The sequence below is a fragment of the Rhinolophus sinicus genome, linkage group LG07 (assembly GCF_036562045.2).
Source record: "Rhinolophus sinicus isolate RSC01 linkage group LG07, ASM3656204v1, whole genome shotgun sequence".
In the NCBI taxonomy this organism is placed as follows: domain Eukaryota; kingdom Metazoa; phylum Chordata; class Mammalia; order Chiroptera; family Rhinolophidae; genus Rhinolophus; species Rhinolophus sinicus.
This window is the reverse complement of record NC_133757.1, coordinates 37459977-37487106: the sequence shown is the minus strand read 5'-3', so window position 1 is coordinate 37487106 and position 27130 is coordinate 37459977.

Below are 27130 nucleotides of genomic sequence, written 5' to 3'. Positions count from 1 at the left end.
ATGATATTTATCAGCAGACACTTCTAGTATTGTCTTCAAACAAAACGTGACTTTTCTCACCAAAATAAAGTTTTAAATAGGACTTTCATGGCTCCTGTGTTTGGAGAATGCTGATCAGAGTAAATAAGACTCAGATTCCAATAAACAGAGAGATGGCTCAAGGACAAAGAGCAAAAGCCTCATGCAGACATTCTTGAGATCAGTAAGGAAGCAAGCTCCCAGTATTTTGAAATTTCTATTGAACAGAAGGGAATTCTTTCTTGGGATTCCGTTTTAAGAGGCACTGTACTGGAACCTTTATACTTATCTTCTAAAATGTGACAAATTATCAATGTCTGCAAATACCCAGCCAAATTCTGCAACGCAAAGGTTACATTGCTTCTAATCAGAACCTAGACAAAAGGAATTAGCTCTGTAAGATAAGGTAGTACTGAGTACAACAATGCAGAGGGCACAAGAGGAAAATGATGAAACCAGTTCAGATCAGAACCATTTCCCCAGTCATGCAGGTAAAGGATTATCATGACAATCTGGTAAGAAGGAACTGAAGACTGACGCCAAAATTTACCACATACCCTTGCTGGGTCAGTATAAAATAGGTCATGTTTTTTATGATGTGTTATTGTCAAGATGCTTTCCATAAATTATTTTCACATAGTCTTCAAACCCCAAATAAAGATTATTTCAAATACTGTCTTGTAGATGACAGTCACTGTGGAGTTTAATGTCCAAATAAGACAAAATTAGATAAGCTAACCTATTTGTGGAATCCTGTCTTACCAAGATTTGATTCTCTCTGCTTTGCTATACTTTAAAGGCTGTCTGGGCTGTGTTTCAGTATTGCATATGGTAGATGCTTCCCTTTGTTGATGCGAAGTTTATACTATACAAAATTGCTATGTATTATGACGTACAAAAACACTTTCAGTTTTTCTGTGGGTATATATTATGTAGAAACACACACACACACACACACACACACACACACACACACACACAGGGTGCCAAAAAAATGTATACACATTTTAAGAAGGAAAAAAAAAAAACTTCATTAAATGTAATATTCAATATATACTGATAACAAAAGATGAATACAAGTCACATTTAACTTCTGCAATTACAAGAGGTGCTCAAAGGGGTTACCATCAGTGTCCAGACACTTCTGATTATGGTGAACTAGTGCTTGAGCATAGATAACATCTCTTAAAATGTATATACATTTTTTTGGCACCCCCGGTATATGTATATGATTGCAATGTATTTGATAGTCCTTGACTTACAGAAATGTTCATTAATTTTCCCCTGTTAATTAAAAGTATGTTATTATGTACTATAATTATGCCAACCAACCATCAAACATATATCATCAAAGGAATGTTTTGGAATAACAACCCCACATTGAGTAGAGCAGAAACAAATATCAATAATTATCAATGAAAACAGCAAAGCAGTAAAACTATTCCACATAATGAATGGATGTCTCTAAGGTGTTTAGTCACAAATGTGTTCACTTTCTAAGAGAATGGTCTTACATAAAGGCAAAGTGATTTTAATGGTATTATATTTTAAATAATTTCCTCAAGTTTATTTCTAGCTTTCATAAAATGACTCCCCCTGTCCTTCTCTCTCTCTCTCTCTCTCTCTCTCTCTCTCTCTCTCTCTCAAAAAAAAAAAAAAATCCCCTTGTATTTGTATCATGGCATATTATGGAGAGATTACTGTTTAGTAGCTGCATGATTTCAACTCTTTGTATCAAGTAGGGCTCAACAGTGGAAAATCCAATCAAGTTTCAGTGAAGTAATCAAGTTATACTGCTGTTGTGGTTTCAGCACGTTCCCAGGTGCACAATTATTTCAGCTGACTCTAATATGCAGGAGAAAAATATTCTGTACCAATATTTTGTACCAATACATTGGTGGTTAATCAAAAGCAGAGCTGTCATTTTGTAGGCCTCTTGAAAATTTTAATTTATATTTATTTCCTGATTAAGCTTCTTACTACTGAAGGTAGCACGACATCTTCAGTTAGCTAGTGTCACTTTTCCTAATATCAGGTTCTTAGTTACTTTTGATTTTTATTCTTTTTAAATTAAAAATTAAATGTATGCTGTTTTATACGGTGCTTGATCAATCCCCTCTGGGTCACATGTTTTTCAACCAGATGGGTTAAATAGTATACTATCTCCATTCTGAGATTGAGAATCTATTTCTTTTGTTACCATATAAATGGGTTCTTTGCAGATTGAAAGAATTTTAACCATAGCCTACAATAATGAGAATGATAATAATTACAATAAGAACAACATATATAATACTTATACATGCCAGACACTATTCTAGGCACTCCACTAATGCTATTCATTACTAATTTAATTCTCACAACAATTCTGTAACATGATTAATTAGAGTGTCATTATTTTACAAACGCAAAAACTGAGGCACAAAGAGTCAAAATATTTTGCCCCAAAGGAAATAGATCATGTGAAGCCAAACCAGGAATTAAATTTAGGCAATCTAATCCTATTCTGAAGAAAGATGTATTTGTTCAGCTCCTTTCATCCACTGAGAATTAATTCCATATTACTCTGTTAACGCAATGATGACAATTATAAAATTTGAGTCATTCATAATTTTTTTTGAGAAAAAATAACAAGTAAGCTAGCAAATCTCTTTTGCTATCAAGTGTGAAACTTGTCCTGATATCAGTGATTTTAAAATAAGACAATATAAAGGTGCAATTCATTCTTATGTGTCATGTTCCTTAGTAGAAAAATGTGACAGACACTGTGTTCTACTTACTATTCGAGAAACATTAAATTTTTTGTTTATATTGAAAAGGGCAGATGTCAAAAATGGAGCAAGAGAAGGAAGAGAAAAATTAAGAGAAGGAAGCTTACATTACTAGGGCTTTCCATTCTGGTAATGGACTATTGTGATACAGCTAGGCAGTATGATAACAACATTACACCATATATTTCAGATCAAAAACAAACAGTGATAACACTAACACCATTTGGGGCAATGTTAGTGACAAATGGAAAACTAATAAAAACAAACCCCGTGGATATACTCTTACCACTACTAAATGAAGTGTTAGATTTCTGTTTTTTGATTTATTATCCATAAGCTCTTTTCTTAAAAATAAAATTAAGCCAATGTTTTTCTGTGAATTCTGGAGGCTTTCTAACACACAGCCCCAGAGAACAAAGTTTTTGCTGAGGAATCCTAACTTTTGGGACTAAGCCCACTGCGAAGGCACATTCTTTGTTTGGGTAATTAGTACTCAGAGTAAGTGCAGTGGGCATCTGTTGATATACTATGCTCAGCGTCTGTTTTTCTCCTTCTGTCTGGTGCAACTCTAGTATGAACTCTTACACACACACACACACACACACACACACATACACACACACACACACACATTCCTTTAGGGGATCTGCTTCTCCTTATTACATTACGAATAATTCTGGTAAAGCTTCTAATCACAGTATCATACCAATTGACCATGGTGAACGCTCCCAAAGCCTGGGCTTATGACACGAGTAAGGCTGATCAGAACCCATTGTTCAGGTTTATGTATACTGAATTGGGAAAGGAAGAGATTTTCTTCTCTGCTATTGCTAAACTATAATAATGCAAACTTGAAGTTGACTTGGCCATTTTAGCCCCTCCTCCCACTTCATACAGAGTTAAGGAGTTAGAGTTATGGAAACAGAAAGAGTACATTGTTTCCCTTAATATTGGTTGTTCTGAGTTATATGAATTAATAAATTCTCATTTGTCTGAATTAGATTTTTCCTTTTGAAAAAAGAGAAATAGGATAAGGAGGAGATCTGATTTCCTATGGAGGGTGTTTGTAACTTCCCTGGACATTAGTGATATTTTAATGACTTTTCACAGTAGTCTCCTGCCTAACATACAAACAACCATAACAGTAACATTTGGGAAATATATAAGATTCAAATTTAAAATTGTAACAAAAATTACTTCCAGAAATTAACTCTCAACATAGCAAAATAGAGAAGAGTTAAGTACCACTTTTATTTATCTGCAGTTTCTTCTATTTTATCCCCCACAAAGCCAATATTCTATACATCCTCTGGAACCTCTGACAGCTTCCACCAACCTGCAAACAATGGAAATAAAATGGAATGAAATGTTTTCTGATGCATCCTAACCTCTGTTCCAAGCATTACTCAAGGAGGGCATGTTTGAGTAGGACACCTCACTACTTGCTCAAAGATGCGGGGTTGGAAAGGGCTCATGGGATCTTGGAGCCATCCTGGCTGGAAACCCTTTGAATATAAGATCCAGATTTTACCAGGCATGCCTTCCAAAAATCACTTGAGAAGAAATATATAAATCTGTACTACTCAGGTCTCACTCCAGACCTTCTTAATCTTTGGGTAGCACACCTAGGCATGCATATTTTGATGAAGTCCCCAATGTGATTCTAATGTTCACCCCTGATTAACAACATCTGCCATGAATAAATTACTTTTCTCTGTCTATTTGCCTCAGTAAGCAGACTATGCTCCAGAGACTATGGACTCTTTACAATTAACTGTAGATACTATGAGTCTGGCACAATAGAGGCTCTCAATTTTTTTTTTTTTTTTTTTTTTTTTTTTGGATTTTAAATAAAGCAAGCTGATTTGAGTTCTTCCTTAATTTCTTTAGCAGAAAAGATACATCTGAATTCCAGGTGCCATTATTTTTTCTGTCACATAAAACACTGCTCTTAGGATAACACATACTCTTTTCAATAACTTGTTTTATTAAGAGGACATGCTAAAGTCTAAGGGTAGATATGTACCATTAAACAGGCTTATACTGATTGTTATTCACCTATGATAGGTGATGCACTGTGCAAGAATTGGGTAGAGCAGAGTACAGTGTGAAACAAGCATGAGGAGAAGACCTCGTATTACCAGTGCTCTACATAAACAGGCCTGGTCTAGATATATCCCCTAAAACGTAGGAGAGAAGGAGTATTTCTTAACCATAGTCTCCATGCTTAGAGGCAGAGAGTGATGACACAATCACATCCAAAAAAGAATGCCAAGTGTGTCCAAAGTTGGAGAGACGTGTGCTAGGTATTTAGAACAAGCGGGACAGAAAAAGCATAGCCATTAATCTGAGGATGCACAGAAATACCTAATTAATTTTCTAAAATATAACTGACTATGATGGATGTTAATTTGTTTTGTTTGTGGAAAAATAACAGTTTTAATTATACAAACTCCACCCCACTTAACGTGTGTGTGTGTGTGTGTGTGTATGTGTGTGTGTGTGTGTGTGTATATATATATATATATATATATATATATATATATATATATATATATATATATATTAACTTAAGTAAAGAAGCAGAATAGTGCATAGCTGAATGTTCAATTTTCCAGCACCCATTTCCCCTTCACCATCTTATTTCCTTTAGGGAAGCATCATTCTCCCACTCTCTGGTCTTTAGGTTAGAAATAATATCAATTTTTAGATCAATGGATGAACACATGATGAAAAGCCTAGCAAATTAGAATGTTTTCTACTTCTAACCAGAATGATTAGTTCAGAAATGATCATGACCCGAATCATCTCCATAAGAATCATTCCAGACCTTTTGTTAGTAGTATTGATAGAGAGAGTTTCACTGGTATAACATAAGCCTGGAGTTGCTTGAGACCTGTGTGACACCATAGTAAATGAGACTTCTTTAGAAAAAAGAAGGCCATCCTGAAGAAAGAGCAGGCAACTAGTAGAGTGAGCTAGAGATAGAAGTGGGGAAGGAGGGAGGGAGGGAGGGAGGGAGGGAGGGAGGGAGGGAGAGAGAGAGAGAGAGAGAGAGAGAGAAAGTGTTAATGAGTTTGTTGGAGGCTCTAGTTTCTAAGATGCCCCTCCAAACCACTTCTTTTGAGCATCTCAGTTATGTAATAAGTTAAATTCCTTTGTTGGTTTAAGTGAAGCTGAGCCAAAATTTTGTGATTTGCAATAATAAAAATTCTACCTAAAACAGATAGGTCAGGTGCTTTAAGATTAAGATCAAGACCACATAGAGATTGTTTACAGGTTAGACTGGGTCTAGGAGGGGCTCAGGGTGTGTCTGTCTCCACCTTTTTGGATTGTAAGATCATGGAAATATCGGGGTGCAAAAAAAATGTATACAAGTGGACACTTTGGTCAACGTTGCTCAAGCAGTAGTTCCGCCATAATCAGATGTGTCTGGATTCTGATGGTAACCACTTTGAGTACCTCTTGCAATTGCAGAAGTCAAATGTGACTTGTGTTTGTCTTTTGTTATCAGTGTATAGTATTACAATTTTAATACAGTTTTCCTTTCTTAAAATGTGTATACTTTTTTTGGCATCCTCTGCATTAACAAATCCTTAAAGAAGGAAAATATGCATGCATGTGCACCTACACAGTGATGTCTGAATTTCTTTACAGTAAGAAAATAATTCCACCCAATCAGAAAAGTTTCAAATTAATACTGTTGTGGGAAATGGGGTGGGGAGACTTAAAGGCTAGAGTCTGGTTTATCAGAGGCTCCAAGGGAAGATGACTTTATCATTCAAACTGAAACACTTTTGAGAGATGAAGAGCACACTAATAATAATGACACCAGGACAACAGGTATGAATCAGATCTATTCCAGGGAAATCAAGACATATTCTTTTTACACAAAAGGAGTGAACTTGGAGAGTAAAAACATTTTATTTTTTTTAGTTCAAAAGTCTCAAGTTCAAATCTTCTCTGTCCTTATATAATATTTAGCCAATCAATTTAGCACTCAGAATTTGTGTTTTATTTTTAAAAATGGGTTATATCTTTTATTGTAAATGATTATTTGAAAACTCATGTGTTATATACATCCATTACCATACCACATGAGTTTTGAAATAATCATTTGCAACAAAAGGTTCCGTTTTGTTTTATTGAAATCCAGTTTTTATAGAAGGACCAAAAAGGCCCATAGAGCTGAAGTGAGACAGAAAAAAGGTCAAAAGGATGAAAGTGGACAAGGGTTTTGTGTACAGCCAGCACTGAGATTTTATTTACTGGTTGGGGGCAATGGGGGTGGGGGGCGGGGCAGCGAGGTGTCAGCTGAGGTCTTTCTTGAAGGCTGAGGGCACCACCTGGAGGTAACGGGGATGCATTAGCACATATTGGCACAGTTTCTATATGTCTGTAATAAGAGCAATTTTGTAAGCATTTCCATCAAGAGAATTGATCATTGAGGATTTGGCAGCCTGCCCAGCTTATTATCCAGAGTAAACTCTGGCCCTACTCTGATCCATTTAAATATTATGTCACCTTCCAAAAAGTTCTTGCAAGGGAACTGTCAGGGTTTCTTACTTCTGCTTTACTTATTAAAAACAGCCTGGTGTGGGCAGTGATTCTGGAATCTTAGACACTCATCTGAGGTCAACAACCACAGAGCTGTGTGATCATGTGTAAATCAACTTATTTCTGAAATCTGTGTCTCTGAAATGGGAGCCAGGATGGTGTAGCAGAGCTGTTAAGGGTAATTACTCAGCAGTCAAATATGAATTCAATGTGTGCATCCATTATATACCTGTGGAAAATTATCTATCTTATTAAATCTTTATTTTCCAATGTGGAAAACAAAAATGGTAGTAACTATTCCATAAAGCGGGAAGATATCATCAGATGCGCCACATAATATATTCATTGTAGCACGTGGTATTTGCTAAAGCATCAGTAATCATTTCTTTCTTTTAATTCCCATAAAGCCTCCAAACCAGACATTGTCATGTTAAACCTAGTTGTAAAAATGAGTTTCTTAAAGCTGAAACAAGTGGGCTTAATCATTTATGGAGAGATTATATTTTTCGAAGACGGCTGTACCAATATGCCTCCCATCCTAAATGGTCTTCTTGTAATATGACATTAGCATTCCTTCAATGAAACCTGGATAGCTAAGTTGTTTACCCTCAGACAAACCTGTGTGACTGTGTTGACCAACATAGTACAGCAAAACTAATGCTACCTGACTTCCCTCTCTCTTTCTCTCTCTCAGAACAAGCCGACTGGGATCCCTCAACCAACATGTAAGAAGTCATGCTCCCTGAATCTCCCATGAGGGAGATACCACATGGAGAGAACACATAAAAATGGAGCTGTCCAAAAAGCCCCTGTTTTTCCAGTCCCTAGCTGTTTGGACCATCCCCACATCAACTCTGAGACATGTGGTAAGTACGCTTTCAGACGACTTTATCGTCTGCTTTTGTGCCACTCCATCTGATTTTCTGCAGAACATAGGCAAACTGTGCATGCCAAATACTTCTCAAGCTACAGATTCATGAGCAAATTACATTATTGGTGTTTTAGGATACTAACATTTGGAGTGTTTTGTTATTAGCCATAGTAACTGGAATATTTAGTTTTTAAAATATGTTGTTTTTATGGCTACTGACCTAACAAAAAACAAGTTTAGCCTCCTAAATTTAGAGTTCTAATTCAGTTTTCTTCATTTGTTACCTTGACTATGTGTTACAAAATGTAGACTATGACCCTGCACCTCTCTGGATAAACAGTTAATTTTAGAGAAGTCCTAATTAAATATCTGTACTCTAAAAAGCATCAAAGACTGGCCTACCTGCTTATAAATCTTGCCTGGGTCTTAATTCTATGTAGATTAGGCTCTAAAATGGAAATGAATTCAGGCGCTGTGCTACTTTTTTATTTAAAATATCCAAGTGGACATGCATCTTTAGTTTTACCCTACATAATACTTTAGGGAAATGGTGTTAATCAAATATGCCTTTTTTTTTTTTCAAATGCAGCTATTTTTATTTGCTGAAATAAATGAAATTTTCCTTGTATGATAAACTTGAATTCCTCAGAAGATATAATTTCTAATACATAATTGTAGTGTTTGGGTTATTTTGCTCTATTATTAATATTTAAAAAAATTGAAATCCAATGCAAATGTAATAGCTTATAATCCTAGGTCAAAAAGTATAAGGACCAAATTCAGGTAGTTGGAACATTTGTTCTTCTGGTTCTCACCCACCTGCTTTATTAATTCAACATTGATTGCATAAATGTCAGATCAAAGTCTTGGAGCTGTGCATGCATGGTCTTTCTTAGCATATTGGACTCATTTCAAAGGGGAGAACAGAAAATAGACATTAATAAAGAATATGTGTTTTTTTTTTTTCTTTGCTGTTAGATTCTCTTATTGATCACATCTAATGATCACAAATTAATAAAACATTTGAAGGATTGAAATTAAACATGGAAAGCAAAAGGCTAGTGCTTTGCAACAGCTTCTTAAAAAATCAAAGCAGAACTTGTCTCTTGGAAGAGTAGAGGAGAGGCTAATCAAATCTGCTGTGCTATTCATTTAAAGCTACTTCCAAAAGTCATATTTTAAAGAGAGCAAGAATAGTTTTCAAATATTGCAATCTAAGTAATACCAAGAAGGCTTTCCCACCTCCTCCTACCTCAGCTTGATTCTTCTTAAACTCTAAATTATTTTTCCTCTAAATCTATACATTTCTAAATATATAATGCTGATTGTTGAAAATAGTTTTAACTTGTATCCATCTGCTTTGCATTATTGGACAGCTAATTCAAATCTCACATAGACCCAGGAAAATGGAACTGTGGTGCTCAGAGTAGAAAACCAAAATGATCAAGAAAATATAGGAAACATCATTTGAGGAGAACCCATGGACAGTTAGGGCTCTGGACAAGAGAAACAAATGCTGAAAATAGTTTCATTCCAAGGCTCTGACCCTGTCAATTTAAATTAAATCCTATCAATCCTGGGGCTCTGTGAGAATTTTAAACTAAGAAAGTTGATATTTAATCTAATTGCTGATGGTGAGGTATTAGAAAGTGCACGTTTTAGGAATCAGGAGCCAGGTTCTCAGTCCTAATTCTGAGATTTACTAAAATCTAAAAAGTTATCTCATTTTGCTCAATCTCACAATCCATACCAATTCACAAAGGGGCTTGTATGAGGAGTCTTTTCCTGGGTTAAAAGTGGGGCTGTAAGAGAAATTTCAATCCCTTTGTATTTTGTGGGCATGTAGTATGGTGGGGAAGGGCATCTACAACTTGATTTTACTCTCCAGGCACCTGTGAATTCCTGAAGTTTAAGGGCAACCGCATGATCTCTTTCCAAACATTTGACATGTCAAAACTATCAAGTAAGTTCAGGCTACAGATATAAAGAGTATTCAGCTTTTTTTTTTTTTTTTTCTGAATTAATTCAGTTAAACTCATCAATATACAGAAAGTCATAAAGAAAAATCCACAATGTTTAGAGTTTATCAATAACTTCTCTGACCGATGTAAAACAAAGGAAATATACCATTCTATGATCCAGCCCATGGTGTCGTGAAACATCTCAGTTCGACCACTTGCACACTCTGATAGTGAAAGATAATACCGCAAACATGGATAAGAACTATTTAAACTAGGCAAATAGTTGGGACTCTGTAATAATCTCACTAGATGTTTAGTGACATTTTAATCAAGAAGTTCACAATCTATACTCACCACAATTTGGAGAGTCACTGTGTTTGGCACTGTTCGCATTTTCAAACACTGGTCCTGTGTGATTATTGAGATACATGTTCTCTTGGAGAGCCTTTTTGCTTCTTTGAATGAAACTCTAATTTCAGGTATATCTCAAATCTGCTATCCAGTAATCAGTCATAAAGGCAAGAAATGTTGTACAATTAGGTATTGTTAAGCCACTAGCTGATGTAAAACACACATGTGCCAATTTTCTGATTTATGTAAGAATTGATATTGCAGTATTTCAACATACTTTTTTCAGGTATGATCTGATGCTGTTGTCAAAGTAAAAACAAAACAACAAAACAAAAATGCACTAGATAAATTTAAACCAGCAAAGAAGATTTTGTTCAAGGCTCTTACAATAGGGAAGTGGGGCAAGAACTCAGTTTGAGTTCAATTTTGCTGAAACAAGTGCCAAAAGTGTTTTCTAAAGCGGAAGAGGGGAGATCCTAGGTCATCTGTGTGTGCTCATTGGCCTTACCTTAAAGAAAATAAACTTTCTCCTATGTTCATGACAGCAGGTACTTTTCAACTTAGTGCAAGTTGACCACCAAAGTTAGACTTCTACTCTTCTGTGGAGATTGAAAGATAGGGGCTCTATGTTCCTTGATGAGTAAGTTTCAAAAGGATAACTCCCAGCTCCTTGACACATTCCTAGGTTTTAAAACTGGCAAGAAGCTTTTAATAAGATTCTCGGTAATGAACACACAATGTGATATCTAGATGATGTATTACAGAATTGTACACCTGAAACCTATGTAACTTTACTAATAATTGTCGCTCCAATAAACTTTAATTTAAAAAAATTACTTAAAGTGGCAGAGAAAGAATTGACCAAATTTTTCTAAAGTAAATAAATTCTCTAAGAAAAGGAAGGTCTGGGCTGAGAGGAAGAAGCCTAGGTAAAATTTTAGTCAAGCTGACCGATACATTAAAGATGTCTCAATCACTGTCAAACTTTCAAAACGCACCTCACTCCTTTCACATAGCACGCAACATCTATCAATCACAGAATCACTGGCTGCATTAAGATGCTCATAGGAAGTTGCCATTTCAGTTTAAACTATTCAAGAAATGGTGAACAGTAACAGCATTTGTTCATGGAAAATATGACATTTATAGTCTGCCATTTAAAACGAATGTTTTTTGTTTGTTTGTTTGTTTTTACCCAGGAGCTTATTTTTGAATTTTCTTTAAATATTTATGTGAATTTTTAGTCACTGTACGTTTTTCATTATTTCTCAAGTACAATTGGAATAAGTGCATTACTGTAGCCCAATTAATTATTATTTTTTAGTTTGCCTGATTTATCAAAAATGGGCAGTCATTTCTCTTGACAGTTTGTACAGACCATCTATATCTATCTCTATCTCTATCTCTGTCTCTGTCTCTGTCTCTGTCTCTGTCTCTAGCTCTAGCTCTCTATCTATCTACTTACCTATCTATCTATCTATCTATCTATCTATCTATCTATCTATCTATCTATACACACACACACACACACACACACACACACGTATATTTGTATTGACCATAGTCTACCATCTGCTCATTCAAAGAGAAATGTTCACAACTCTACGTAGCTACACTCGTGAGACCATCCTCTCATATGCACTGTTTCTGGGGCTCCCTATCCATCAGTTATCCACTTTACCCACATTGTTCCAAAGAGCAACTACAAAACGTGTTCTCTAGCCAGTGACCTTGGTACAGAAGTAACCCCTTGACAGTGAATCTCTAATTTAGAGACAGTGATAAGGTGACTTATCCCATTTCAACAGTCAAAGGGTACTGTATAATAGGCCATATTTTCTCCCAGATGCCCTGAATAAGGGTACTGAAAGAAAAAGTTTAGCAAGAGAAAATAAAGCATGAAAGATGAAGCTTCACCCACAAAGGGGATAATGTGCCAGGCCACTTCTTTACAGCTCCATAGTTCAGATTATATCATCACCACTCCCAAGCAAAGAAAGAGGTCCTCACTGTTGAAGTTAAAACTTTAATAATGTGTAGTATAAAACCCTCCAGGGACAATTGGGTTCCCTAGAAACAAATCTGCAACAGAGATTTGCATGCAGAAATTTATTGGGATGGATCTTTAACCAAAAGTTGATAAAACATCAATGAAACCAGGACTGAGCAGGAGTGTTGAACTACTGCGATTCATTTGCAGTAGATGTCTTGGCTGATCTCAGGGCAAGTTCTGAACTTGAATGGCTTTCTGATATGCCCTGGATTGAGGCGAGGGGACCTAGGCATTCTGCTATCACATTGATCATCATTGAATGTTGACTACAATGGAGAGCATGTGGTAACCTTGAATGAGGTGACTCCTTTCCTCTCAGAGCAATTTTTGAGAGGGGCTAAACTGTGAGGAACAGCAGCTGCTGCCCACAATGAATGCCTCCCTTCTGCAGGGGAAATGGATAACACAGAACAGCATCTGCTTTAGTCTACCATTTGGTCAGCTTTGATCGACTTGCTTTATCTAATAAATTCATCCAAATGGGGACAAGCTTTGCTATAATTCTGATTGGTCTTTATCTTGGAAAAGCTTGTAAGTGGAAAGTAAGTAAGTCAAAATAAAGCCCCAGAAGCTGCAACTGATATTTATCATCTTCCTTCTCTAATACTCATTCTGGATGCCCTTCATCCTCAGCTAGTTCTGCTGCTTGTATAATGGCTTATCCCATAACCCCTAAGGAGTCTAAATTCCTGATCTCCATTAACTTTTAATCTTCAAAATTAGTGAGGGTACTGTCAAAAGTTACCCTTCTGTACACAGCCAAATGTCCCCACTATTTATCAACAGCCTTATCTCCTCCTTATGTTCTTGCTGGTCTCTTGGCACAATACAAAGTAATTAAATGGAAGTGCCTACAGCTTCATGGCACACTTGCTGTAGCCCTGTTATAATGGTGTCTCCTCTGGACATCTAGACGCTGACTCTTGAGTAGGAGAAGTACAATTGCACTAAGTACACACTGGGAGTGATGGTAGACATCCCACTCCTACTGCTACCCTTCATTACTGGACTCGGCTAGGTATTCTGTGTGCTGATATGAACACCATGTGATGGCCATTGTTCTAGGGTATATGATGTGTTGGAGAGTGGCACTTTATCCTTCTAGGGTGTCATCTGCAGTCTTCTATTCCAACTGGATATTTAAAAGTTGTTCCATCATTCTATCAGGCTAGTAGCTTCTGATTCATGCAGGATGTTATAAGACAAATGAATTTTATGATTATGTGCTGTATTTTCTATATACTTTGCTGGGAATATGGGTACCCTGGTTTGTTACAGTATTATGTAGAATCTAGGACTATTGGAGCAAATCCTCTGAGGCTTTTCAGATAGTGTTATTTATTGAGATCTGCAATCAGGAAAGGCAAATCCCTAGACAGAAAAGCTCAGTTCTAGTCAAGGTGAACTTGTTGCTTTTTCCGCCATATGGATAATTGATTCCCACAATAGATAATGTCATATTAGAGGTACAGCCTAGGTGACAGTTGCTGGCCTAAGTATTAACTGGAGGAGCTGTGGTGAGTAGAAGCCCATGCTGTTGGGTTTATACATAGCCTCCATCCCTGCCACCATGGCTGTTCCATTCAAAAACCCATTGTTCCAGCACTGGGTGTTGGCAGATGTCACTTGCATGTATCATTCATTCTGCCCACTTGATTGTCAGTGTCTTTTCCATAACACTCATGGAAAACAATGATTTTCTCATTATATGTCCATCTATACGTCTCTTCCCTAGAACTCTGTCCCTGATTTTCCAACTTTCAATTTAGTTTAAGTATGATTTGGTGACTGAAAAATAGCAAATAAGAATTTTATTTTCCAATCCAGCATGTCTGTCTCCTTTATATGTTCTTTCTATTTTTGTTGTTGTTGTTGTTGTTGTACAAAGTGAATCATTTTCTTTTTATAAATACAGAGCTGAATAAATTAAACCAAAATAAACAAAACCTAGCTATTTCAAAGTTTCCTATAGAAATCTTCTCAGTCAGGTCCGTAATTTTTTAGGCACATTTTCAAACTACCAAGTTACTTGCAGACAGTTATCTTGCTATTTGTTCTAACCCCATGTAAACATGGATTACCCTTTCTCCAGCCTCATGTAATAGCTTTTTTTAGCCTCCAATAACAGGTTTTTTTTTCGTATCACCCTTCTAATCTCCACCCACTGCCCTGTCCCACAGCCAATGCCACATATTTTAGTACTATTAACACACATTTATGTTATCTATTGCCATCTAATAAATGACTCCAAAATATAGTTGCATAAATAAAAATGATATCATGTTTCTCTTGATTCTATGGGTCACCTGAATGCTTCCTCTGCTGCTTTTTTCTGAGCACATTCATGCAACTTCTTTCAGCTGATAGGTAGATTGGAAAAGCTGGGGCCGCTAGGTCCCTTGCTCTCTCTCCACAAGATCTTTCATACCAGGCTTCTTTATAACATGGTAGTCTTGGTATGATGTTCCAAGGGGGTGAAATCATAAGTTGCAAGACCTCTTGATGTGTGGCTTTTGGAAGTACAAGGATATCTCTTCTGCCATATTCTTAGTCAAAGCCTGTGACAAAGCCATCCCTTATTTAGTGAGATGCAGAATAGATGCCACGTCTTGGTGAGATTTGTAGTAAAGTCACATTACCAGGGAGCATCTTTTAAACAATATGTCACACGTATCCTGTCAGATGATATGGGCTGAATTGAAAGAAGGATCTTTGTACCCTGTCATCCAGTCATTGGATGTGAGTTGCTACATGCAACAGGATATAAGCTTGGTAGAAATAAATCCTTTTGGCTAAAAAGAATTTCATTAGAGAGATTCAACTTTGAGTTATCAGAAGCCCAAAGTCCTGGCAGCCTCGGTAAGGAGTGTCTCAGTACAAAAAGTGTAGATAAGGGAATCACAGAAATCATTGTACTGAAAATGCTACACACCCTGATTTGTGTATTGCACACATATTGTACAGGTTTCAGCATAATCACTACACTAGTGAAAGAATGATTGTAGTCCCCCTTTTTTCATGGGAAATAGGTTCCAAGACTGCCAGTTTCTTGTCAAACCTCAGATAATACCAAACCCTATATATTCTATGCTTTTTTCCTACGCATACATACCTATGAAAAAAATTAATTTATAATTAGCTACAGTAAGAGATTAACAACTAATAACAAAATAGAACAATTATAAGAATATACTGTCATAAAAGTTATGTAAATATGCTCTCTTTTTCAAAATATTTTATTGTACTGCACTCATCCTCCTTCTTGGGGTGATGTGAGATGGTAAGATGCCTACATGATGAGATGAAATGAGGTGAATGACACAGGCATTGTGACATAGCCTTAGGCTACTATTGACCTGATGATATGTCAGAAAGAGGATCATTTTGGGTGATTCTAGATCATGGGGCCATGACAATGTCAATGGTTGGATATCAGGATCAAATAATGCCAATGGTTAGAGATTCTTTATAGTTAAAGGTGGGGTTTTTTTGTGTTTCTTTTTGTTTTGTTTTGTTTTGTTTTTTCCAAAACCTTTTGGAAGAACATTGTAACTAAAAGCTGTCTCTTTCTTTTTAACTCATCAAAGTTGTTACAGAGGTTGTCATCTTTTGTTGATACATGGGTGAGTTTACAGCTGCATTCCATTCGAGGATCGTATTTCATAATTTTTGTAAAATAAGAGATACTTGAATGCAAGCACTGTAATACCATGCCAGTTGATCTGATAACCAAGATGGCTACTAAGTCACTAACGGGCAGTTAGTGTATACAGCGTGGATATGCTGGACAAAAGGGTGATTCGTGTCCCAGGCAGAACAGAGCAGAATGTCATGAAATTTCATCATATTCTCAGAATGGCATCCAATTTAAAACTTATAAATTGTTTATTTCTGGAATTTTCCATTCAGTATTTTTGGATGGCAGTTGAATGTGGGGAACTGAAACTGAGGAAATGGAAACCACACCTCGGGGGAGGAACTACGTATGGTTTTCCCAATACACGATGACATGCCATCTTACATATCTTAAAGATTCTTGATTTACTCCTTAAATCTACATGCCTATTATGTCTATGAGCAAGACTTCAAAGTGTTCCCTTTTCTGAGAACCCTTCATTACCTTCCTACTCACTTCTGTTTCCAGTTAGAATGGAACTACTTATTCATATTCCCTCTATCATGGTTCATCCTATGAATCTGTATGTATGCTTATTTGTGTTGCCAACTAGATTATAAACTCTTGGAAATGTGTATTGTCTTACTCATTTTTTTTCCAAGTGTATTGTCTTACTCATATTTTTTAGCAAAGTTCTTATTATAGGGCTGGTATGATGGGCATACTCTAAAGAGACCCCTATGATTCCTGCCCCCCAGTATTCATGTCTCTGTGCATTTTCTTTCCCTAGTGTATGGATGAGACCTGTGATCTGCATCTAATAAATAAAATATGCCAAGGGTGATGGTAATAACCCCCTGGGATTATGTTGTTATGGGTAAAGGGATTTTGCACATGTAATTATGATGGACTTTTAATCAATTGACTGAGTCAGTCAAAACGGAAAATTTCCTGGATGGGCCTGATATTGTCAGGTGAGCCCATAAGAGGGTCTGAGCCTTTCCTGAAGTCAGAGACTAGAAGAATCGGAGACTTTCCCTCTGTAGTGCTGGCTTTGAAGAAGTTAACCGAATTCCAAAGCCACAGGAAAGGCATTTTGCTAGCAACTTGAGAGAGCTTAGAAATGGACCCTTCCCTAGTTGAGTGTCCAGATAAGAACACAGCCCAGCAAACACCTTGATTTCAGCTCTGTGAGACGATGAGCAGACTAGAAAATTTTATGAAAATTTTCACTTGGAAAGTTTGAGATAATAAGTGTGCATTGTTTTATGCCACTAAGTTTATGGTAATGTGTTGTGCAGCAACAGAAAACAAATGCAGCTGCCATCAGCATGTTTAGAATGTAGGTACATAATACGTGTATGTAATAAATTCATTGCAATGGACGGTATGATTTTCAATATAAATATTTTCTTAAGATATAGATAGATTGATGAAATTTGAAAGATCGTGCAATTTATCTCATTTAACCTCTATTCCCCCCCCCCCCACAAAAGCAATTATGCCAAGACAATTTAAGAGAACTGTTTATGGACAAATTATTGATAAAATTAGTATCTGAGCACGTATCTGTTAATGATTATTTTAACTATGCCTATAACATCATGTGCCCTCTCCATGTGAGAATATATATGAATTGGTGAATTATCTTTAAAATGATGAAGCCATTCAAATTATTGTATTGTTATTATCATTATTATTATTTTTTTAGAAATAAAGTTCCCATTGCTCTGGTATCCATTAAGTAATCAACTTGTTTGAATGCTTACTGAGAGCAAGGGATGGAATGAATTCCACTAAAATAAAAGATGATATAAGTCTTAGTCTCTTACTTCAGAGAAGTTGTAATTTAACTTGTGTTGGATAAGAATTCTGCCTTATGACTTCTATTCTATTGTCTTTTTCTAGCCATTACTACAGAGATTGTGAACGATATTGTGGGTGTCTCTTCTGCTAAGGGAATAGGTCATGAACACTATAGGTCACTCTCATTATAAGTGCTTGTTGGAAATTGCATGCCATTTATCATTGCATCTTAAGCTGATTTCTATTGGTAGAAATATAGTTTCCTTCTTTAAGCAAACAGAAATATCTGACAAAAAACACTTTATTTTCCGGGTTTTTTACATTTATTTTTAAATTTTTTTCCTTTCCCTAATAAACCTCTCCTTTTCCCTACATTACTTTTGTCTTATAGAGTTAATGAGTAAATTTGTCACTCTAAATACCATTAAAATTATTGACATTTTATCTGTTTTTTAAAATTTGATACAGAAATATTTGTAGCATTATATTTAAGATAGGACAGTGATGTATTAAATTTGTGTGCATATTTTCTGAAATATTTTTCTTTTTGTTTGTTTTGATTATGTTAGCCCAAATAATCAGATATTATTAATCATTAGCCTTTTTAGAAGAAACTTAAGTTTTATTCATGCTGCTAAAATATACCAAATATATAAACCTTGATTTGCATAATTAACAGGCAAGGCAGAGGGCACAAAGATGAGAAAGGCATTGACAGACTCAGTAGAACATGGTGGAGTGAGGGTAATAATTGTAATGTCTGTAGCATTTACATAATTAACTCAGTAAAATAAGTGAGGCTGATTATATATATATATCTATATATCTATATATATATAGATAGATAGATAGATAGATAGATAGATAGATATTTATGTATTTATTTATTTTTAGTGTAAAATGTAAGTATAATAAAAAAGGAGAAGACTATTCTAAATCAATTCAAATGAAATTACAAACATTAATTGTGTACTTGCTAGGCCCTATCTTTGCTATACATAATGAACTAAATTTCCCCTTTTTGGAAAACTGAAGGCCTATGAAGTATTGTCACACTTTTTAAAGAAACTATATTTGATTGAAGACAGATTGATATCTTTTAGTAATATACCAGGTATTTAAAAGTATCACCTTCCAGATTATATTCTGGAATAGTAATCAAGCTAAATAAAGCTACTGGACATTATGGGTATACTTAAGTTATGAACAAATTCTAATTGACAAGCTTATACCAATAATTAATTTCAATACAATGAGAGGTATATAACACCAACAAGTGTAGATTTTGAGCAAAATAGAAAAATCAGTATTAACTTTACTAAAGTGGGGAAAGGGAGCCAGGATAAACTTCAGAGAAAAAATGAGAAGAAAAAAGTAAAAAGACATCAGATGCTCCAGGCCAGCAGAAAACCCCTTCTTCAGAAAACCTCCACTCCATCCACCCATCCTGAAAGGAACAGACTGTGGGAGCAACCACACAGTGTTGAAAAGGAGAAAACTTTTTCTGATGGGGAGGCTTGGATGAAAACAGCTCCCTTAAGGCAGGCAGGTCATGAGATACAGTGTAATGTGCTGTGCTATATCCACAGCAGTGTTCCCTCTTTCAAGCATAAAGGACTTTCCTTTGAGGTGGAGAAGTTGGGAACACACTTGAATTATGCTAATAAGTAAAACAACTACAGTGAAATATTTTATTGTGAGAGCCCATGGAAACACAACAATTTGAGCAGATATTGCTTTATCTTTTTGTATGAATCCACTCTCAAGGTGAAACATGATATAAAACTTATACAAGATGAGATATTTTCCTGATATCTGAGTTGTTTATATGAGGACTATACATTTTATCTTTTATTTTTAAAAATTGTTTTTAACAGCATCAGGGTAAAATGGTCTTCATAAAATGATAAACTGAATTAGTTTTTTTGTTTGTTTTTATTATGCTATCTAGGGTAAAATTAACACTGCAAATGGAAACTTACAGTAATACCTTTTTTACTTTGAATCATTAATTTTCATTTTATTATGCAATACTATTTGTCAAATTGGATTGGATTATATACCTCTCTTTTTTATCAGAAACTAGTGTTTTCAAATATATTCTTCAGCCTGTTTAAACCAAATATAGAAACAGCATGATTCTCTGTAATACATAGCAATTCATGTGCAAAAATACGCTTCTCTGAATCTGTTCCCCTGTCTGTAATATGAATATTTATATATTAAAAACTAGTCATCTTTTGCACTAAAATTGTATGAGTCTACATAAGTTATAGTGCTTCACTTCGTTTATCAGAATTATACATTTTACCATGAGCTATAATCCTCAGGAATCTGGTTGATCTTTTTTTAAATTGAAATGCATTTGACATATAACAATGTATACATTTAAGGTATACGACATGTTGATGTAATATATTTCTGTATTGTAATATGATTGCCATTGTAGCAATAATTAGCAACTCTATTATAATTTATTTTTCGTAGTTGGAATAATTAAGATCTATCCTCTTACCAAGTTTGATAATTCCAATAAAATATCGTTGTCTATATTCACTATATTATTAGATCCTCGGACTTATTTACACTTGTTGCAAGTTTGTATCCTTAAACATGTAGTTGGTCCTAAATCACAATAAAGTAAAGGGTTTGTTCTTTAAAATTAGTAGCTATCAAACAATTGACTTAAATTTTAAAAATGTTACTGTTGTATAATAACGTACTCTGAAGTTGTCAGTATGAGGCCACAATGTTTTTCAAAGAAATTAAAGAAACTTCCTAAACATTTCCCAAATAGGTCAACAGTGAAAGCATCTGTAAACATTAAGTCTATTGATGTTCCCGCATGTTGAAAAACTTCTTGTTTAATAATCACTGGGGAAAAAAAAAAATTATTTTAAATTCCAAAAAGTGTAAGATTTCAAAAGGTTTCTGTATACTGGAAACTAATTAGTTAATTAAATATCAGCTAGGACCTGAATTCTCACTCACTGAGTAATCTTAAAGAAGTCTTTCAACGATTAATTTGCCCCTCTTCTAAAATGTGTGTAATATTGGGAGTGGAGTCTACTGAGCAAGTGTGCAGTGTTAGTGAGCAAGCCACCCCAGTGTGCTATTGTCTCTAACTCTGAGAGAAAATGTCCTTAAAAAAAAAAGAAAAAAAACAGTTTGGGACAAACAGTCTTAACTGAAATACAGTTATAATGCTAATGAGAATTGTTTGGTATGATTCTGCCGTTAGATCTCTAATGAAAATGATTTTTTTTTTTTTTTAGGTCAATACTTACTGCATTCTTTGGCAAAATCTTCATGCACTTATTGTGAGGCTATGACATAAGGTAAAATGCACCATTTGAAGAGTTGAAAAAACTCTTAAAAAAACTGAATAGGACAATTTTTTATTATATTCTCTTGGTTAAAGTTAACGTGTGTGTGTGTGTGTGTGTGTGTGTGTGTGTGTGTGTGTGTGTGTGTGTGTTGACATTTCTATATGTGAAATCAGACAGTCCTTACTCATAGAAGCATTTAGAATACACCTAATTCAGAATATCCAGGGCATTATATATGTTCAAAAGCATTTTAAGCTTTTTCAAATTACAACTTCCTTATTAACTGTTTGGAAACCATTGGGGTTTATATGGGAAAGAAAGTCCTTTCCCTACATTACCATCATCCATGGGAACAGCAACCTAAGTCTTGAAGTAGGTGACATAAGCTTTCCAACTCCAGAATACGACCATAGTGTGCGTTTTCTCCTGTTCTGCTCCCCATCATGTGCTGGTCCCTAACCGTCTCAAGTGTCTTATCTTTTCACTCTCTCAAATCTATGTATTCCTCCAATGAAGCATAATATGGAAGTATCATTGTATAAACATTTTCCTTCATTAATTTTATTTTATTTTAGCTTTTTGAGGGCAGAATTTCTACCTTTTTAAAAACCATATAAACCAATGTAGTGACTAGAATTTAATGAGTCATATGACAATATTTATAAAGTTCACTGAGAAAAATAATCAACCCTTCAAATGGTGCATTTTACTTTATGTCATATAGCCTCACAATAAGTGCATGAAAATTTTGCCAAAAAAAAGGCAGGAAATGCAGCAAGTATTGATCTAAAGAAAAACATCATTTTCACTAGAGGTCTCAGGGCAGAATCATACCAAGCAATTCTCGTTAATACTATAACTGTATTTCAGCATATATTTGCACATTGTTGATACAAAACAATTGACATTTTCCAGTAGATACAAGTGAATTATTATGAGGTACATAATATTCCTGTTGCATTTGCTTTTTAGAGTAGTAATAAAATTAATTCATAGAAAGGAATGTTACTAATATGAATCAAGTAGTAGAAACTTTTCTTAAGATGGGGTGGAATTTCAATTATAGTTTTATCAATTTCCACCATTTTGATAGAAATAGAATCTAAGACCACAATGTGATTTTTCTTATAACTTGTTTTGTAAACCTTTTATAAAATTCTATAAAATTTATTAAAAAAATGAATCACACAAACACGCTGACTTCTAATTAATTTGGCTTTGCTATAATTTATTTCAGTCTTTTTGCTGAACATCTATTTGTACACATTTTTATTTTTTGCCCAATTAATATTTTTCACAGTAGTCTGGGTGATAGCTTGATGAAAGTGAATATAGAAACTTGTATATTTCTCAAACTTTTTATAGTACCTATCTTTATGTCATATTAAGATTAAACTTCACAATATATCAATTCTATCACAAGAAACATAATTAAATACAACAAAAATGTTTGCCTGTTTAATTATACTTTAAAGTGGTTCCAGAAAAATCTATGGAAATTGACCCTGTAATTAACTGAAAATAAGGGCAGTTCAGCTGAATAATTGCCAGGCCTATTAAAAATAAAAGCAAGAAATGAGCTTTTTTTTTTTTAGGGAAGTCTTACTGATTTGCCAATATTCAAATAATACCTAAACATATATACAACAGGTCCACTATTCCCTATTTTATAACATGGTTATAACATAATTACATGCTTTTTTCAGATGTGCACACTGTGTGAAAATTATGTCATAGTAAAGTTATAGTGACTACAATGATAAAAAGTATATTCTGTGTATGTGTGAGTCTATTTCTCTGCCCATCTATATTTTAAAAATGAGCCTATCCAGCAGTATTTTCTGAAATATCCCATCAAATTCATTTTAGATACAGTCACTTGCCTACATGAATCAAGTAGCCATTTGTGCAAAGCATATAGGAATAAATTTTGATGTCATATTTAATGCTATATTTAAATTTTTTCTAGTGATGTATTTCCTCAACAAGTAATGAGTTACCTTGCGGGTTAGGTAGGAGTGGTGAGCAAGCTGAAAATTTGGTATTACTTGTTTATGAGGCTGTGGGAAATAAAATAAGGTCAAAAAAGGAATCTGGATTTGTATTAGGCTGGTGCAAAGGTAATTGCATTTTTTTATTTTTTTTTTGCAATTTTTAACCTTTTAAATAGCAATTACTTTCGCACCAACCTAATATGAATCCTTAACAACCCACCCCATTTCTTTTGTAACCTGCCAAAGTTCAGTACTAAGCTCATGGAAAACAAAGAAGCATTTTGCTAAGCCTCTTTTCTAGTGGCATGAACAGTGCTATAAAAATGGAATACTGTCAAAATTTTCATTAACAGCCACCCACATTTAGGTTCTCAATAAGAATGTTTTTGTTTGCATTACGACAGTGAGAGATAATTTTTCTAAATTCATTTTATTTCATTGCAATTCCGTGTTAAACAGCATAAATTAAATACAGAATTTGCTTCCCTACTAAATAAGGACTATGTAGTTTACATGAGTGTATATGTGTATATGTGAATGTGTATGTGTGTGTATCTTGATAGTAAATGGTAAAACTAGAATATTGTTTGGGAAATTACTATATGTGAGCCCAATTGCCTGTTAATTGTTAGACATATGAACATACCATTCGTGCAGTTTTTGTTTCTAGCTTTGACTGCAGTTCTTTATCTTCCAACCCCACCTCCTTCATTTACTCTTCTTTTCCCTTTACCTCAGTTTTCCCTTTAATATTAACTCTGATATATGATCTGGAACCTCAATATAAAGATGATCTGAGGAGGTTCTGGATGAACAATATCAAGTATGTGAGGAAATTGTTTTCTGAATAAGCCAAATATTTGGAATGAATGCATCCTTTTTAAAATAGGCAAAAACACACCAACCAACAAACAAAAACATCAGAAATTCCCAAACCAACTGACATTTGTAGACAATTCGAAGGAACTAAATATTTCAAATAAGAAATCAACATAATGTAGTGATAAAAAATATATAGACTTTGGAGTCATATGTTTTGCTGTTCTGGTTCTTTTGGCTAATGACAATTTGGCATTATGCCTGATACTTATCCTCTCAGAGCGTCAGTTCTGTCTTTATAAAATGGAAATCTAGTCTCTCATTCAATAAACAATTGTAAATATTAAATAGTAAAAGTATAGTAGAACCTATATTAACCCATTTATACTTCACCCAAGAGATAACAATACAACTAATACCCTACTCATAATGAGTGCTTTAGTGGATAAACTAATCTGTAGTAATCACTTATAATTCTGCTACCATCAGTCCATCTCATCTAATCTCAAATCTATTTAGACAAATTGTACTTGTGATAAAAATTACAACATTTAAGTAAATGATTGTATTTGTTATCTATTGCTACAATACTGTTGCATCACAAATAACTCAAAACATTAGTAGCATAAAATAATAATTGTTTACTTGGTTCATGAATTCGTGGGGTTTAGCTGTGCGCATGGGTGGGCTTTTTGGCATATGCACCCATTTACAGTCAATTATAGGTTGACTTATATGGTTGGCTGACATCAGCTGGTTTAAATTGACCACAGATGGCATAACTCGGGGATCTCATCTTTGTTCCATGTGTCTTCTTTCTTCCTGCTGGCTAGCTTGGGTGTGGTTGTGGCAGAGGTCCAGGAATGAAGACACGACTATCAGAGTACCATTTCAAGTCTCTGCTTACATCATGTCTGCTAACATCCTATTGACCAAAGCAAATTACCTAACCCATCAAGAAATCAGAGTAAGAGAGCAATAATAACTTATATAATGAAGAGAATGGATACAGCTATTGGTGAAAAATCAGGGCTACTTATGCAATCCACCATAGTCCACTCTCTGATAGCAATTATTCCTAGATTCAAAATATACGTAACATACCATAACTCAGGATACCAAAGTCTCATCCAATTAAAGATCAAGCTCAGAGTACAGAATCATGGAATCTACATCAGATCTGATATAACACTTCCTAATACAGTATACACTAAAAAGACAATGATGAAATAGAAACAGTATAACCATAGAACAAACTCATGTTCATAAAGGGGATGAATAGAAAGCACTTAGCAGTCATTAGTCCATAGAAGTTCTGGTGTCTCTTGGGGGTAAACATTGTCAAGTCCTCCAACTCCTGGAAGGGAAAATATTTCCTTTTTTAAGCTTTGATTCTTCCCTACTCCTCAGTTCATTGTTTCCCAGAGCTCTTGAATCTGCCCACTGGAAAGAAATTTATTTACATCCCCCTCTTCATTAATTTCTTAAAAAGTCCATTAGAAAGTAAGCCTTTTGTATAACTTTCTCAGTCTGCTTTCTGCCCATAAAAAGATGAGAGGCAAGAAGCTTTTACAAATTTTAAGCCATCTCAGTCTTTGTGGTAATGCTTCTTCTAGAACAACTGTCTCAAAAACTCTTTGGCTTTTTAATACATTTTATCCTGTTCTAGTCCATGTGCCAAAAGTTACAGTTACAGTCCTTTTCAGGACTCTTTCTAGACTTGATCACTGCTAACTTTGACCTTGTAGTCTGCTATAGAAAACACCCCTAATAGTCCCAGAAACACTTTTGTACAACTGAAATGTCTATTTGGCACCATTGTAATTCTTTCAAAGGTCTGAGCAAAAAGTGTCACATCCACACTCTTGATTCTCTTGTTAGCTGAGGCCATATCTTCATTTGAAACATTCTACCATTTTGAAAGCCTGGATATGAGAAATAGTTTTAATTTTTAATCTAATGAATCTCAAGATCTCTTTATTCCCTCTAAATTCTGCTTGCAAACTGGCCTTTTTTTTTCCTTGAGCTATCCTGTTCTTATATAAACTTTTAAAGATCGAATACAAACAAGCTTATACATTAAGCATTTTATCTAGAAATCTATTTCAGCATTTCTACCTTAAAGTTCAGTAGCTTTTCTGTCTTTCATGTTGCCAAAGGTAACCAATAAGGCCTTAGAGTTCCCCTCAGCTTCTCTAAATTTTAGACTGCCTTCTCCTTGACTCTAGTCCCCTGATTTCCCTTATCTATCATTTTGTCAAAGGTGTAATTTGTAAATTCTTTCAATTCTCCTTTGAGGTATAAATCTTTTTATATCTTGCTAGGCCTCCAACAATGTCTTTCTTTAGGACCTGGGAGCCATACCTTTGAATCCTCCAGGAAGACAGAACCCCTTGGCCTGTTGTCTTTGTTAGGGGTAGAAGCCCAACGTCAGTGGATGCCTTGCTCCAACTTTGAAAATACTACCTGTTCTCGGGAAAATGGAAGAGTTGGTTTTTCTTTTGGGTAAAGCCAATTAGCAATCACGGATGGTGCCTGATCCTTCACCCCAGCTCTTAACAACTCTTCTGTTTTCCTTTCAGTAGAGCTGAGTATCTACACTTCCTTTGTGCTCTCTGCCCTATTGCTGGTAATAATATCAGAATCAAATGGACTTCTGTTTGCTCATCTGGTCCGGTATGATTGTTTTCTTTAACGCAAGTGAGAGTCTTAACAAACATTTCACCACTGCATAATGTCGCTAGCCATTTTCCAACCTGTTAGAACACTTTTCTCCCATTTTTTGCTTACCACCTGGTCACAAAACTTATGCCATATATTTTCACTTAGTTTATTTAATCAGCATTCCTTTCTGGTGTCAGTTTGACTTCTATACCTGGTATCTACAGCCACATTAATGTTTAATGGCAAGAAAAAATTTCTGAGATGTCCTAAATTAAATTACAAAATGCTGGAGGGTGGGAAGACCAGACAAGAGAGCTTAA